The sequence below is a fragment of the Myotis brandtii genome, unplaced genomic scaffold (assembly GCF_000412655.1).
Source record: "Myotis brandtii unplaced genomic scaffold, ASM41265v1 scaffold681, whole genome shotgun sequence".
Taxonomy (NCBI): Eukaryota; Metazoa; Chordata; class Mammalia; order Chiroptera; family Vespertilionidae; genus Myotis; species Myotis brandtii.
The window spans coordinates 802,525-816,730 of record NW_005370660.1 but is presented as its reverse complement, the minus strand read 5'-3'; the positions used below and the strand labels follow the sequence as shown (position 1 = coordinate 816,730).

General features: G+C 42.6%; 1 pseudogene; it reads left to right on the top strand.

Annotated features, from left to right (window-relative positions):
* Window positions 1-2,596: 2,596 nt before the first annotated feature.
* On the top strand, window positions 2,597-12,951 carry LOC102243990 (annotated as a pseudogene).
* The last annotated feature ends 1,255 nt before the right edge of the window (window positions 12,952-14,206 follow it).

The window sequence follows — 14,206 nt, the reverse complement described above, 5'->3', positions numbered from 1 at the left end:
ATAAAATATTTCTAAATCTAATAGCATAGTAGTGTACAAAGCCTTATTGGAGCCTGAGGGAAAAAATATCAATAATTCTGGTCTTGTCTCTATTTAAAAGTTTGATGTTTTGATCATATGGATCTTTTGCATTAACTCAGGGGTTTTTTTAATATTGCATTAAAATATTATTTATCTTAATTACTGGGGTTTTGGGCACCCCCTTCAATTTTGTGTCCTGAGGTGAGTCCCAACCCTGAAAAGACTCTCTTCCTGACACTTCTGTGACAAACCACAGTACTAGTTTTTCTGCTCTCTTTTTGGTCTCTCCTTCTCAATCTTCTTTGCAACTCTTCCTCTGTCAACTAAATGTCAGTGTCCTTCAAGGTTCTTTTTAAGTCTTCTCTCCTTTCTCTATACATACCACCCAAATTATTCATATATTCTCTTGTTCCTTCTTCACTTTACCTTCCAGCCACATTAGCACCCACACTATATGGATAATTTAATCCTAATTTAACCCCAATTCTCTGCCTTTGTGGGTCAGTCAATTCCTGTTTCCATGATGTATTTCTGGAGACCAACTCCCCACTTCCAATGAAATATTTCCTCCCACCAGAATTTAAATCTCTGTACCCACCAAAACCTTCTCCCCACCTCCCTCATGCCTGCCTCATACCTTAGGGTATAGGAAGGAGAGGAAGAAACAGAAACCCTCTGGGCCCTCCATTTTATTCCTCCCTCTACTTTGTGCTCCAGTTACTCAACTATGCCAAAATCTCTCAATTTCACAACTTCATACACACTGTCCTTTATGTCTGGTGTATCTCCTTACTTTTACTAGCAAATTCCTGCATATCCTTCAGGTCTCAACCTACATGTCCCTTCCAGGTAGACCATCTCTGACCTCTAGATTATCTTTGCTTCCCCTGTTATGTGCACCTGTAGGACTCTGTACTTTCTCTTTCATATCCCTCATTACGCATTATTATAACTACTCGTTCCATTGTCTATCTTCCCCAGTAGACCGCAAGCTCCATGAAGGCAGAAGCCATGTCCATCTTGTTCACAATTATCTATCCAGCTCTAACACAGAGCCCAGGACGCATCAGCCACTCAATAAGTAATTATGTAAGGGAACAAGGGCAGTCAGTGAGAATCAAACACCATCCAAACAGAACCTGTGCAATCAATGAGCAACTGAGCAAATGAGCAAAACACAGCAAATGCAAAGATCACAAAGTCCAGCCACTGTTAGGAAGCAGCTAAAGAGAAAGCCCCACATTTTTCTAGCCTGGAACCTATCTTTTTGCTAAATAACCAGGACTCCTTGCCCTCATGCTATCTGTATAATAGGCAGAGCACAATCCATTTATTGGCTTGGGTGACCCAGGGCCTCAGAAATCTTGGCAGACCTCTGCAGGGCCATCTGGCCTTTAGCATCCCTCCTGAAACTCACTCTGCTCTGCTGTGATCAAATGCTCTGCCTATTTATCTTTTCCAGAATGTAGGCTTTCACTTGTTTGCTGGCTATTGCACCTCATCAGAGTTTGGCTTCACATAGCAGTTGGGAAGGATTCAATTCTGCCACATCCCAAAAGCTCACCATGATGTTGGGAACCCCTACTTAACATAGTTAGGTTCCTAATATTCTTCAGAGAAGATTATGCTGATCAAACTGGATGCTCATTTTATTTCAAATGTTTGAAACCGATACTCACGGTCTTACTGGACAACAATTTGAAACAGGTCTGATTCCATAGGTTAAAAAAACATTAATGGCCTAACTAACTTTAGCCTAAAACTTACAGGGTATATGTAAAACAAAAGTCAACAAGTTCAAGCTGGAAAATGGAGAACTTGGCCTTAGGGTCTTCACTGAAGTCTGCAGAAGAAGGAAGAGATCTTTCTTTTCCTGAAAGAATGAAGACTGTCACATGAGCGGGACATGTGCACAAAACACCAGCTTCTTATCATCCAAAAAAGAGCAAAAAGTTCATTTTAAAAAAAACACAGAGAACTTCATTAACCTCGTGTGTGTGGTTAATACTTCCTATTAGCACAGGGGGATTTGTCAGAAAACACTTAGAGCTTCCCTGACCATTTGGCCTTTCCTGTACTAAGAGCTGAGACTCACATAGCTAATAAACCTCACTAACAAATTAGCATAATCTATAAAAATACTGCAGCCTAAAATATTATAAAATGGTAGCGCTGAATGTAAATATTAAAAGTGGTTTTTTTTCCTGTATCCCAGTAAGCACGGTCCCCCTTTATAAATGTGATGCCAAAAATAGATACACAGTGCTTAGTTCTTGGAGAAGGATCTTGTGCATGTCACTCCACACTGCAGAGGCTCCTCACAATAAGAGTAAGTACTTTTCCAATCCATTTTCCCTGGGATCTTTCCCTCGGAACATCAATATGTGAGCCAAGGTTGCTTAGATGCAGGCAGCAGGAGACACTCCAATAATATAAGACTAGATACTCTGCCTCCCAGACTCAAAGGAAAGCCTCCCTTGCAGAAAGGCCACTCCCTTTTATGTTTGTGTGTCCCACCCTTGGCTTTTCTTGCAGTGCCATATCTTTATGTTTTTCTTCAAATTAGAAATTCGTCATGGAAATCTGTGTACCAAAAGGTATAATGAGGGATACATTTTGGATTTTTTTCCCCACAGAGGACAGAGTTCCAGCCCCTGAGATTTCTTTTAACAGTTTGGCTGACTTTTTGTGCCGACACTAACTGCTGGTTAAATCATCTAATCAGCCAGGATAAGGCCTTTGTTCTCCTGCTTTGGTGACTTCTTTTTTTTAGCAATTAAAATTGCCAACAATTCTGAATGGTGTCCCATACTTCTCTTCGATTTGTTTCCATGTGAAGATAAAAACTATGTGTCTAGACCCAATTATAATGGGATGCATAACTGACCCACTGTTGTAAGACCTACAAATAGCCCAGCCTGTGTGGCTCAGTGGTTGAGGGTTGACCTATGAACCAGGAGGTCACCAGTTGTGGGCTCCATACCCAGTAGGGGGCATGCAGGAGGCATCTGATCAATGATTCTCTCTCATCACTGATGTTTCTATCCCTCTCTCCATCTCCCTTCATCTCTAAAATCAATAAAAATATACATGTTTTAAAAGACCTACAAATAGAGTCACTCTACAATGGTTTGGAAAGGAAATTTTTACCAGCAAGCCACAAAAGGGAAAAAATGCATTTCCACACTCTTTTCTTACCTATATTCATCATCAACAACAGCAATGATGTATTGAGTACCAACCAGTATCACAAGAGGAACTCTTGGATTTTAAATTAATAAAGCTAGACCTGTGCAGTTTATCAATTTAGAACAAGGTCAGACATTTGCTCACAGAAACAAAGGTCTTTCCATTTCTAACTATTTATGATTTAAATCTTTTTTTAATTAAAGCTCAGGAAAGAGGTTAAAATGCAAAGCTGATTTTCTTCCCCACACATGACTTTTTGACTTACAGTAGGTCAAGCATCGGCACTCAGGGTTACAGCCAGGGGAGGTTATGAAACACGTAGAGGTATCTGTAAGAGGAAAAATAACAATTACTTGGGGAGTCTCAAACAATATAAAAATTTTTATCGAGAGTATGATACCTCATGATATCTAAATTCATATAAGAATCTCTTCATTTCTTCTCTTCTTGCCCCCTTTTCAGGATCTATTCTTGGCATACTATTTTTAGATTTCTACACTATTATTCCATTAACTGGCAAAATAATAAAAGTCAAAGATTTCTCCTTAGAAAGCATGTAGGAAATCTGTCTCAGCAAATCTCTGTAAGAACTCTTATAAGGCTATCTACTCCTAACCTCTAGCTGCAATTTGAAATATATAAATACAAATATTTATTTTTGTCAAAATGAAAAAGTCTCTATAAGAAAATGTAGGAAAAAAGGATTCCCATTGAAATATAAATTTATTTTAAATCCATCAACCATAACTATCTGAATTATCTAAGGAAAAACTCATACTGAAAATTGGTCTCAGTGTAGAAATCATGGCCGTATTATCCTTATTTACACACTGCCAGTTCCCATTTACATTATCTTGTATCCCTTAATGAAGATCACCTTTTTATTTCCTTACTGAGTAGTTCTACATGTAGCCACAGGTAGTCCTTGAGGATTTAATAGTTTTTGTACAAATGCAGTGAATAAAAAGCATGTATCTTAGTTGTTATATAGACATTATTATATGTGGGAAAGTCTTTGCATAAAGCAGTTTGGGAAAACAGGTACAAAACTAGTATTAGGAGCCTCGTCCTAACAGAGATATGCAGTATTTCCCAAAGCTCATTATCTCTTTATTTCCTATCCCTGTGAAAGAAATGAAAATTTCAGAATGCCCAGAGAATAAAGAGAACGAGAACTCAGACTGACTGAGAGGGCCATGACCCACTGCTGGCTACCTGAGAGTTTGGGGCTTAACCACACACCCCCTCCATTCATCCTCAGGATTCGTGCATCACTGTTCAAAATATTTCCACAATGAACAGCCATCTGTGTGAATTTGCCTTGTGTTCAGCACCCCAGTTTGGCACCACTTCCTTCTGTCTCTCTGGCTATAAGCATCACAGCCACTGTTTTTGTCTTGATAGAGCCATTTGAAATAACCAATTTGTGAGTAAGACCTACGAATTATTTGAGAATTGGAAAGACAAAGCCACTCTGAAGAGGTTCCCATTCTACTTGTAGCCTGAGCATTTTTCGCAGCAAAGGACAAACCTTGTCTCTTTCAATAGCATGCGTGTATTTGGCTTAAATAATGCCTTCAAGGAGCAGTTGTGCAAGACAGGTTTTATGAGAATGAAAATGGAGTCACTGAAATCTCTCAAGCCATAAAGTTTCCCCTGAACCTGATAGTCTATTCCTACCTTTATCTGCATATATACATGTTTAATTTCTAATAAAGATTTTCATTCAGAGATGGGTTTAAACAAATAGTTGAATAGGTTCATGCACACCTTGGATAAGTTAAAACATACATCTGAAAATACCATCTTAAACAATAGTAAATGTAGTGGAATTATTTAAGTTATTTTTATAGAATATATTTCAACATAATCTTTATATCCCAATATTGATAATGTCCTTAGAAGATGTTAAGATATTGAATAATTTCCTTGAATTAATACAGAATTCTCAAAACATCCAAAAATCTATCTTGCCTTTGAAACAGAAGAGGGGAGCGGATCTTCTATATGAGCTTGAGTTTATAAGAGCTTACAGTAATTCCCTCTCTATCCCTTCTTAAGCCACATAATAAAGAAAGAGAGGGAGCACTCCAGCCAAAAAGCAGAGGTAGGTCCTCACTTGGACCCCACTACCAAAATAGAGATATCTGCATTGAAGAAAGTAATAACTATTACTCATAACCAATATGAGCAGCAAACTTAGCTTGTGCCAGGCACTGTACTACAAGCCTTATATGAATTACTTCATTTAATTCTCAAAACAATTCTATAGCCCCAGCTGGTTTGGTTCAATGGATAGAGTGTCAGCCTGCAGACTGAAAGGTCCCAGATTTGATTCCAGTCAACGGCACATGCCTGGGTTTGGGGCTCAATCCCCAGTGTGGGGCATGCAGGAGGCAGCCAATCAATGATTCCCTCTCATCATTGATGTTTCTACCTCCCCTTCTCTCCCTTCCTCTCTAAAATCAGTAAAAATATATTTTTTAAAAAACCAATTCTATAAACACTCCATGATTTGAGATTAAGAAAGTTTTTAGAGGGTTAGAGAAAATTGCTAAATCCACAGGCTAGAAAAGACTGGCGCTAGAATTCAGCTTGTGCTGTCATACTCCAGAGCCCTGTGCTCTTGCTGAATCAGCCACAGCATCTTTATGAATCTTATGTAAGCCCTTCGAGCATCTTCAAGTCATCATTTCGGAGTTACAATTTTGTACCCCTTTCCCATCCTTAATCTGCTTGTATTTTAGTTCATGTATCAATTTACTTCCTTCCACATTGAAGGAAGCCCAATATGGTAAGAAGGCTTCTAGAATTGAACCAATAATCAGAATCAGGAAGTAATAATTACATTTTTCAGAAGTAATAAGACAAAAGTTGGAAGAGTGGGAAAAAGGAAGTTTCTTTTTCAAAGTAGCTATTTTTTAAATATATATTTTATTGATTTCAGAGAAGAAAGGAAAGGGAGAGAGAGATAGAAATATCAATGATGAGAAGAAATCATTGATCAGATGCCTCCCACACATCCCACACTTGGGATCAAACCCACAACCCGGGCATATGCCCTGACCGGGAATTGAACTGTGACTTCCTGGTTCATAGGTCAATGCTCAACCACTGAGCTATGCCACCTGGGCTCAAAGTAGCTATTTGACATGTCAATTGAAAATAGATATATCAATTGTAGTGTATTCTCAAATGTGATCTCTATAACAGCTGAAATAAATTACATCTAACTGATCAACATGAAAAAAAATATGAAAAACAAGTTTGAATGAAGAAATCAACTTGGAATATGCTGTGTACTTAATATCACTCGTTTTCTTTTTAAATCCATAAAATAATATTATGCATAGATATGGATACACACATGTAAACAAAATGCATAAAACATTGGTGGGAAGGAATGAAATGTATCTCAGGAATAGTTACTTCTGGGGGACTTTAGGAGTTATGAGCTGGGGAGAAGTAGAGGACTTCGACTAGACCTTGTAACGTTGGATTTACTTTAAAATATCTGAAGCAAAGTTGGCCAAATTTTTACACATTTGTTCAATGTAGGCACCGGTTATATTAGTTTCTATAGATTCCTGAATGTTTGAAATAGATGATCATTTCAACTGCACAACTGAGGTGGGAAAAGTTGTGAGAAATAGGTAATATGTATTGTGAAGTATGAAATGTATTTATACATAATTTACACTCTCTTTCTGAGGAAAATGAAAGAAGGCCATGGGAAAGAGATGGACCAATCACTGAGAAACGCAAGGAACATGGAGCAGTCTGGTGGCTGTTCTGAGCAGGCCTGTTGGGGAGGAGGGAGATGTCAAAGTGATGGTTAGATAGGCCTGGGAGGAGAAAGGGAGAAGAAAGGACCATGTACTGAGGGTGGGAGAGCTACAGGTAAATTAAATGTTTGGGACCTGAGCTATCACTGGCTGAAATGCAGAGTCTATTTGGGCTGGAACTGAGCCTCAAATACATCCAAGTTAGGGACAATGAGGAGCCCCACCAGCCTTCATCCCTCCCACAGACACAGAATCTCTTAGCATAAACTGCATTCCTTGAGACCGCAGGTCCTCCTGGGAAAATAACTGAATCCTGACCTCAACTAGGTTTCATACCTATACAACTATGTCTGATTAGTTGGGGGAACCTCAAATAAAATGAGATATATGAGAGACAACAGAAAATTTACCAAAGGGAGCAAGGTATCTGGTGCAGTAATTCAGACAAAGGACCTGAGGGTTGGAAGGCAGTGAATGTTAGTAGCTGAGAGCAGAACCCAAAGCATCCCAGCAGCTTGTCTGAGCCCTGTGCCTGGGAATTAACAGCTAACACACAACTTGGAAATTCTGGGGTACAAACCTTCCCACCATTTCCAAAACTAAAGAAAGAAGCATTCTGGTTTTTTTATCCTCAAAAACATTGGCCAAAATATTAACAGGGATCTCAAATGACAAGGCATTGGTGGCAGCAAAGTCCCAGCTTACCAGGCTCAAGGCAGCTGCAAGATCAGAGCTCCAACTAAGTTCCAGGTGGAAGTCCTGGCTGCAGCAGAAGCAATGCAGTTCGACTCGGAAGAAAGCACGGTATGTCTAACTTACTGTGCTTGCAGGCCAACCAAGCCTGTTCTAGAACGCTTATTGCAAAAAGGCACTCTTTTTCTCATTTTGCAAAAGTGCCAGTGGCTGAGGTGCCTGAGAACCCCACCGCTGTGGCATGCTGGCACTGATGCCGCAGCAGCACCCGCGGGCCCGTGGCTGGGATCTGCAGCTAGACTGCGGTAGCAACAGCACTGCTCCAGGCCTGGCAGCTGTAGCAACCAGTCTTGGAAGCCCCCGTAGTGAACTCTAGCCCGGTCTCTGTGTGGGTAAATTAAAAGCATCTTGTGTGGGAATTTCCACAACTGTGTGGAGAAAGGGAACTCTACAAGAACCGTCATGGGTAGGTGGGGTGCAGAGTAACTGAGACGTTGTGGGGCTCCCAGGAGGGGAGGGAGAAGGCTATGTCCAAGTCACCATAACTTGCTGCTGTGAAAGACAGCATGATTATGGAAGATTTGTGCTTCAGAGGAAACATAATGAAATAAAACACAGTTGGATTAGATGCTTCTTCCCAGTGTTTTTGCCTCCCTCTTAGATATGGATTTTTGATTAAGAAAAGAAAGAATGGAGAAGGACGGAGGGAGGAAGAATCTGCAAATGATCAAATATATCCACTTATGAATATGTCATAATGACAATCTCTTCAATTATAAACAAAGAGAAACCTAATCCTGGAGCCTGTTTTCAATGGAACTTTGTGTAATAAGTAAAATTTTAGCCTGAAACTTGGTGGTATAAAAGGAGAGGTGATAGAGCGCCTCCAGCAGGACGGCTACGTGTATAAATCCAGGTGAAAAGAGGAGCTGAGAAACAGTGACCACAGAGTCAACCTCAAATCTAAGAATGCCCCCACTCATTCCTGAACACTTAGAAGTCCATCACACAAGCAATCCTCAACTTACTAAGCATCTATATATATAAAAAGCCTAAGCTACCAACGACCGCACAACTGGTCGACCGGTCGCTATGAGGTGCACTGACCACAAGGGGAGAGACGCTCAATGCAGGAGCTGCCCCCTGGTGGTCAGTGTGCTCCTACAGCGGGAGCGCCACTTAGCTGCCTGACCCATCCGTCGCAGTAGCCCACCAGCCTGGCAGCAGCCACTCACTCCCTCAGTAGTCCTGCAGTTCCAATCTCCAGAGAACAGGCCAGGCACCGACAGGCCGGCACCACCAGCATGATCCCAACAGCGCCTCTGGCCTCCTGGAAGTCAGCCATGGGCACCACAGCCGCTTCCCCTCCCTAGACACTCCATAAGGAAGAAATAATATAAAAGTGGCCGCCAGGTGGCTCCCAACAACCAGTGCAAACGTCAGCGGGATGGATCCAGATCCTGGGCCAGCTATGGCGTCCCACAGCCCACCTAGAAGGCCGATCACGACCCAACCTCCCCCTCCTCAGGACGGGCACCAGATGCAGGGCTCTCCTGATCAGAACTAATTGGGCATGAGCCCGCCGCAGGTGCAGGGGGGCTGGGATGAGCGAAGCAGCAGGCAGCGTTGGACTGCGAGTTTCGGCCCGATTCCCAATGGCCACCCTGAGGGACCCCACCCATGCACGAATTCGTGCACTGGGCCGCTAGTTTGATTATATGAAGAAACAACAAGTAATGTGAATGAGAAAGACAGGAGGAATAGAAACATCTGAGATAATTCAAATGAGATGTTGAGACTTGTCAGCAACATATATGGCTGCTTGGAAAGGGAAGATAGTCATCTTCGTACACGTGCCCAATGTTGAGAAGCATTTTAGACAACCGGTTTGTTGAAAGTGTAGGTGTCCTTACTTACCCAGCACTTTGCCCATCTCAGGAATCATGCTGTCTTCCCTGAGTTCCCGTCTGGCTTAAGAGGTCCCATCAGTTGACTTCTGAGAGTGCAGCAAAGGGAAAGAGCACACCGACCCCAGAGGGCCCAGCTCAGACTCCTGAAGAGAGCACATGGGACACACATGGGCTGTCTCTACCTTCCTGAGTCTTGCGCAGGTTTAAACACACAAGCGTCACAGCAAAGGGTCACATGGGGACTGGGAGAGACACACGCATGCTGCACTCCGCTGTCACGGCAACAACTACCTTCGATTCCTGGCAACAGATTCCTTCTGGACTTGCTGTCAGAGAAACCAAGGCATTAGCCAGACTTCTCCCACTGGGGAGGTCACTACCCCTTCCAGCAGGCTGATCAATATATTAATCCCCCAGAGAGGGCTGTTGCTGGCAGCATACAATATATGCAAAAGAACTACTCATCAGCATTTCTAGGTTGTGCGGGACAGAGCCCCATAGTCCTCACACTTCATACCTCCTTACTGATTAAAATGAAGACTTTTCCCACAGGGGAGTCTGTCTCCAGATAGTAACATACGATGACTTGTTGGCAGCCTTGTCCTGTGGAAAATGATCCACAAGTAAATCATTGTATCTCCTGTTGGTGAAATTCAAATCTCATCATCAAAGGATTGAGGGTTGGATGATGCTTGGAGATCATTCTGACTACAGAATGTTTAATGAGGTAGCATACCTGAAATTCAAAGCCCAAAAGCACATGCCCCTTCTGTAGCCATAGGTGCCCTGACACATTGCAAATGTGTTCCATGTTTCCTCAACCAAATAAGAGGCTTGCAATAGGAATGCCTCACAATTGTAAGACCCCAAACATCTCCTCCCCTCCCTACGTGGTATCTCACAAGCAGTGATTACATTTCTCCCAGCTACCGAATAATAAACACCATTTTCCTGCTTTCCTGGCTCCCTAAGGTGACTGCCAAGTCCTCTGAGACTCTCTCCTTGGCTATAGAAGCATCCTGAAGCTGTCAAAGAACAAACAGTATGGCATCATTCCACCAAAGTAGGAAATAACTTTTAATGCCTTCAGTCTTAATTCTTAAGAGCGGAATGAAGAATGCCTTGACCCAACCTCAGGCTGCCTCTATTCCTTTAGTGCAGCGGTTCTCAACCTGTGGGTCGCGACCCCTTTGGCGGTTGAACGACCCTTTCACAGGGGTCGCCTAAGACCATCCTGCATATCAGATATTTACATTACGATTCATAACAGTAGCAACATTACAGTTATGAAGTAGCAACGAAAATAATTTTATGGTTGGGTCACAACATGAGGACCTGTATTTAAAGGGCCAGAAGGTTGAGAACCACTGCTTTAGTGGGTTGCTCAGGCTGCTATGTAGATAGACTCCCGGAGGTCTTGCCAATTTAGGGAAGCCTGAGACCTGAATCTCCCATAATGGCTAAATGTGGGATAAACATATGTAAGGTGCAAGTTGATATCCTCCTACTTTATTTACAACCATGGACATCATTCTCTCAAGGAAAATGACTTTTCCCCACAATGGAAGACAAAACTATCATTAAATGAGGGAGAGGACCTTCAAGTGAGGAAGAGCAAAGATTCTGCCCATGTCCATATTTATATACCCTAGAGTGTGCTGAGGACAACCAGAGTCAGAAAGCTCTTAGCTTAGACAATTCTTCCCTTAGATGACCTCTATACTAGGAACCAAGGCTTTTGTATTGTCAGGCACATAGAATCAAGGAGATGTCTGACCTTGTCTCTATTAATCACAATGTCCTCAACTGTGAATATCAGGGATGTTAACTTTTGAGAATCTGATGAGCTATAGATCTCCTTCCCAGGAAAATAGACACAAGACTTCCATACAAACTTTTGAGTATAATTTGGGGAAAAGACCTCCTAAAATCCAGGCTAAGGATCCCTGAACTGGATGATTTCTTCCAACTCTAAACATAGTTTATGGAAGCTCTGGTTAAATTTGATAGATTTTTCTTTGCTTCCTCCTAAACACTCACAAGAAAAATGACAAAAATAATAGGGGCATATAACTTGAGTCACGGACCTGGCACTCATTACTGCTCAAACCTGAGTCTTGGCCTCTCGCCTTCCTCCCTGCTTCAGCACCTGCTCCAGCTTCTCCACAGACTACCAGAACCTGGGCTCCATGCCTGGCGACCAGGCCCAGCCAGCCAGCAGCACAGACAGTGTCTATGCAGGGGATTGGGCTCCCAGATTTCCACGTCTCAGTCCACCAGAGTGCAGGGCAGCTGGAGATCCTGGGCCTGGCTGTGGGAATGGCAGGGCGGTCTGGTGGGGATAGGGGGCATCCAGAGTGAGAAGGAGATTATGCAATGCCTGAATGACGGCCTGGCCTCCTATCTGGAGAGGGTGAGAAGCCTGGAGGCTGATAATCAGAAGCTGAAGAGCAAATTCCGGGAACACGTGGAAAAAAGAGGGACCCCGGTCAGAGACTGGGGCGTTATTTCAAGACCATTGAGGAACTAAGGGCTAAGGTGTTTGCAAGCTCTGGGGACAGTGCTTGCATCATTCTGCAGTTTGACAATGCCCAAATTGCTGCTGATGTCTTCAGAGTCAAGTATGAGACATAGCTGGCCATGTGCCAGTCTGTGGAGAGTGATATCAATAGGCTCTGAAAGGTCACTGATGACACCAATGTCACTCAGCTGCCGCTGGAGACAGGGATCGAGGCTATCCTGGAGGAGCTACTCTTCATGTAGAAGAACCATGAGGAAGAAGTAAATGGTCTACCAAACCAGACTGCCAACTCTGGGTGACCATGGAGTTGAATGCCCCAAATCTCAGGACCTAAGCAAGATCGTGGCGCACATCCAGGTCCAATATGACAAGCTGGCTTGGAAGAACTGAGAAAAGCTAGACAAGTATTGGTCCCAACAGACTGGGGAGAGCACCACAGTGGTCACCTCACAGACCGCTAACATGATACAGAGTTGAGATATCTGATCCAGTCCTTGGAGATTGACCTAGACTCTGAAAAATCTGAAGGCAAGTTTGGAGAACAGCCTGAGGGAAGTGGAGACATGCTATGCCATGCAGATGGAACAATTCAATGGGATCCTGCTGCACCCGGAGTTAGCTGGCCCAGACCCAGGCAGAGGGTCTGCTGAACATCTAGGTCCAGCTGGAGACAGAGATTGCCGCCTACCTCTGCCTGCTGGGAAAAGGGAGGACTTTTCTCTTGATGATGCCCTGGACAACTGCAACTCCATGCAACCTACGCAAAAGACCACCCTCGCAGGATTGTGGGTGGCAAACTGAGGTCAGCGACACCAAAGTTCTGAGACATTGAGGCAGCAGAAGTGGGGCACCCCTTGTTAAGCAAGAGGCCAATGCCGAAACCGGTTTGGCTCAGTGGATAGAGCGTCGGCCTTCGGACTGAAAGGTCCCAGGTTCGATTCCGGTCAAGGGCATGTACCTGGGTTGCGGGCACATCCCCAGTAGGGGGTGTGCAGGAGGCAGCTGATCGATGTTTCTCTCTCATTGATGTTTCTAACTCTTTATCCCTCTCCCTTCCTCTCTGTAAAAAATCAATAAAATATATTTTAAAAAAAAAGAGGCCAATAAAAAGTTCAGAGATCATTGAAAAAATAATAATAGGAGATAAAGAAATGTTAACAAAATAACTAAAGGTAGAAAGTGGATGGACAAGTGCAACTGATTTAGCTGAGCAGACATTAAAGCAGCTGCACAGAAAGCATTCCATTCTCCACCCAGAGCACTGCAAAACTGAAGGCACTAGTACATAGGAAAGTAAAAGGGAGAAGTGACAGCAATCAAATTTAATCACTTACACAGGCTCTGCCAAAGTCCAATAATTAATTTTGTATTATTTTTCTTTAAGGGGAAGCCCTAAATTATAAGCTTTATGCCCCACTAATCTTGTATTTGTCTCTCAGTGTGGCTGAAACAGAAACATTAGTTGAAAGTCTTTATTAGAAAGTTAGATCTCAAGATACCCTTCCTCAACTTATATAACCAGGAACTCCTTGGCTGAAGAAAGCTTTACTCACCTGACATTAAAACAGCTGTGCCTCAGCTATAGGCAGGGATGAGGGTCCATACTGAAAGCAAGAGGATTAGATGAAAATATGCACACTGAATTATGAAACTCAGAACCCCTCCCTCCATTCAGCTCCCAGAATACTGACAGTTAGTTATCCCTGCAAGAGGTTGGAGAATTCTTCTCTGGACAAACTATCAGAGGTAATCATCTCAGTCCCTGTCCAATCACTGCACAGTAAAACAACCAAAATACAAGCCTGCAGAGCTTCCAATCATCTTCTTTGTAACTCACTTTTAATTATGAGTGGACAGTCAAGAATCACCACATTTAAGGACCAGCTCCAACATGAAAGTCAGAGGCTAAAACATAAACAGGAGAAAAACAAAACAAAACAAATTCTGAGAAAATAGTCAATGCAGAGTACAGAAATTTAAAAATGTAACTACAAGTTAAACTCAGAGAGATGAGAGGTTATTACATACAAGCTATCTTAGATAATAAAAATTTTTAAACATTCATAAAAGATGAAAGTACTCATTGA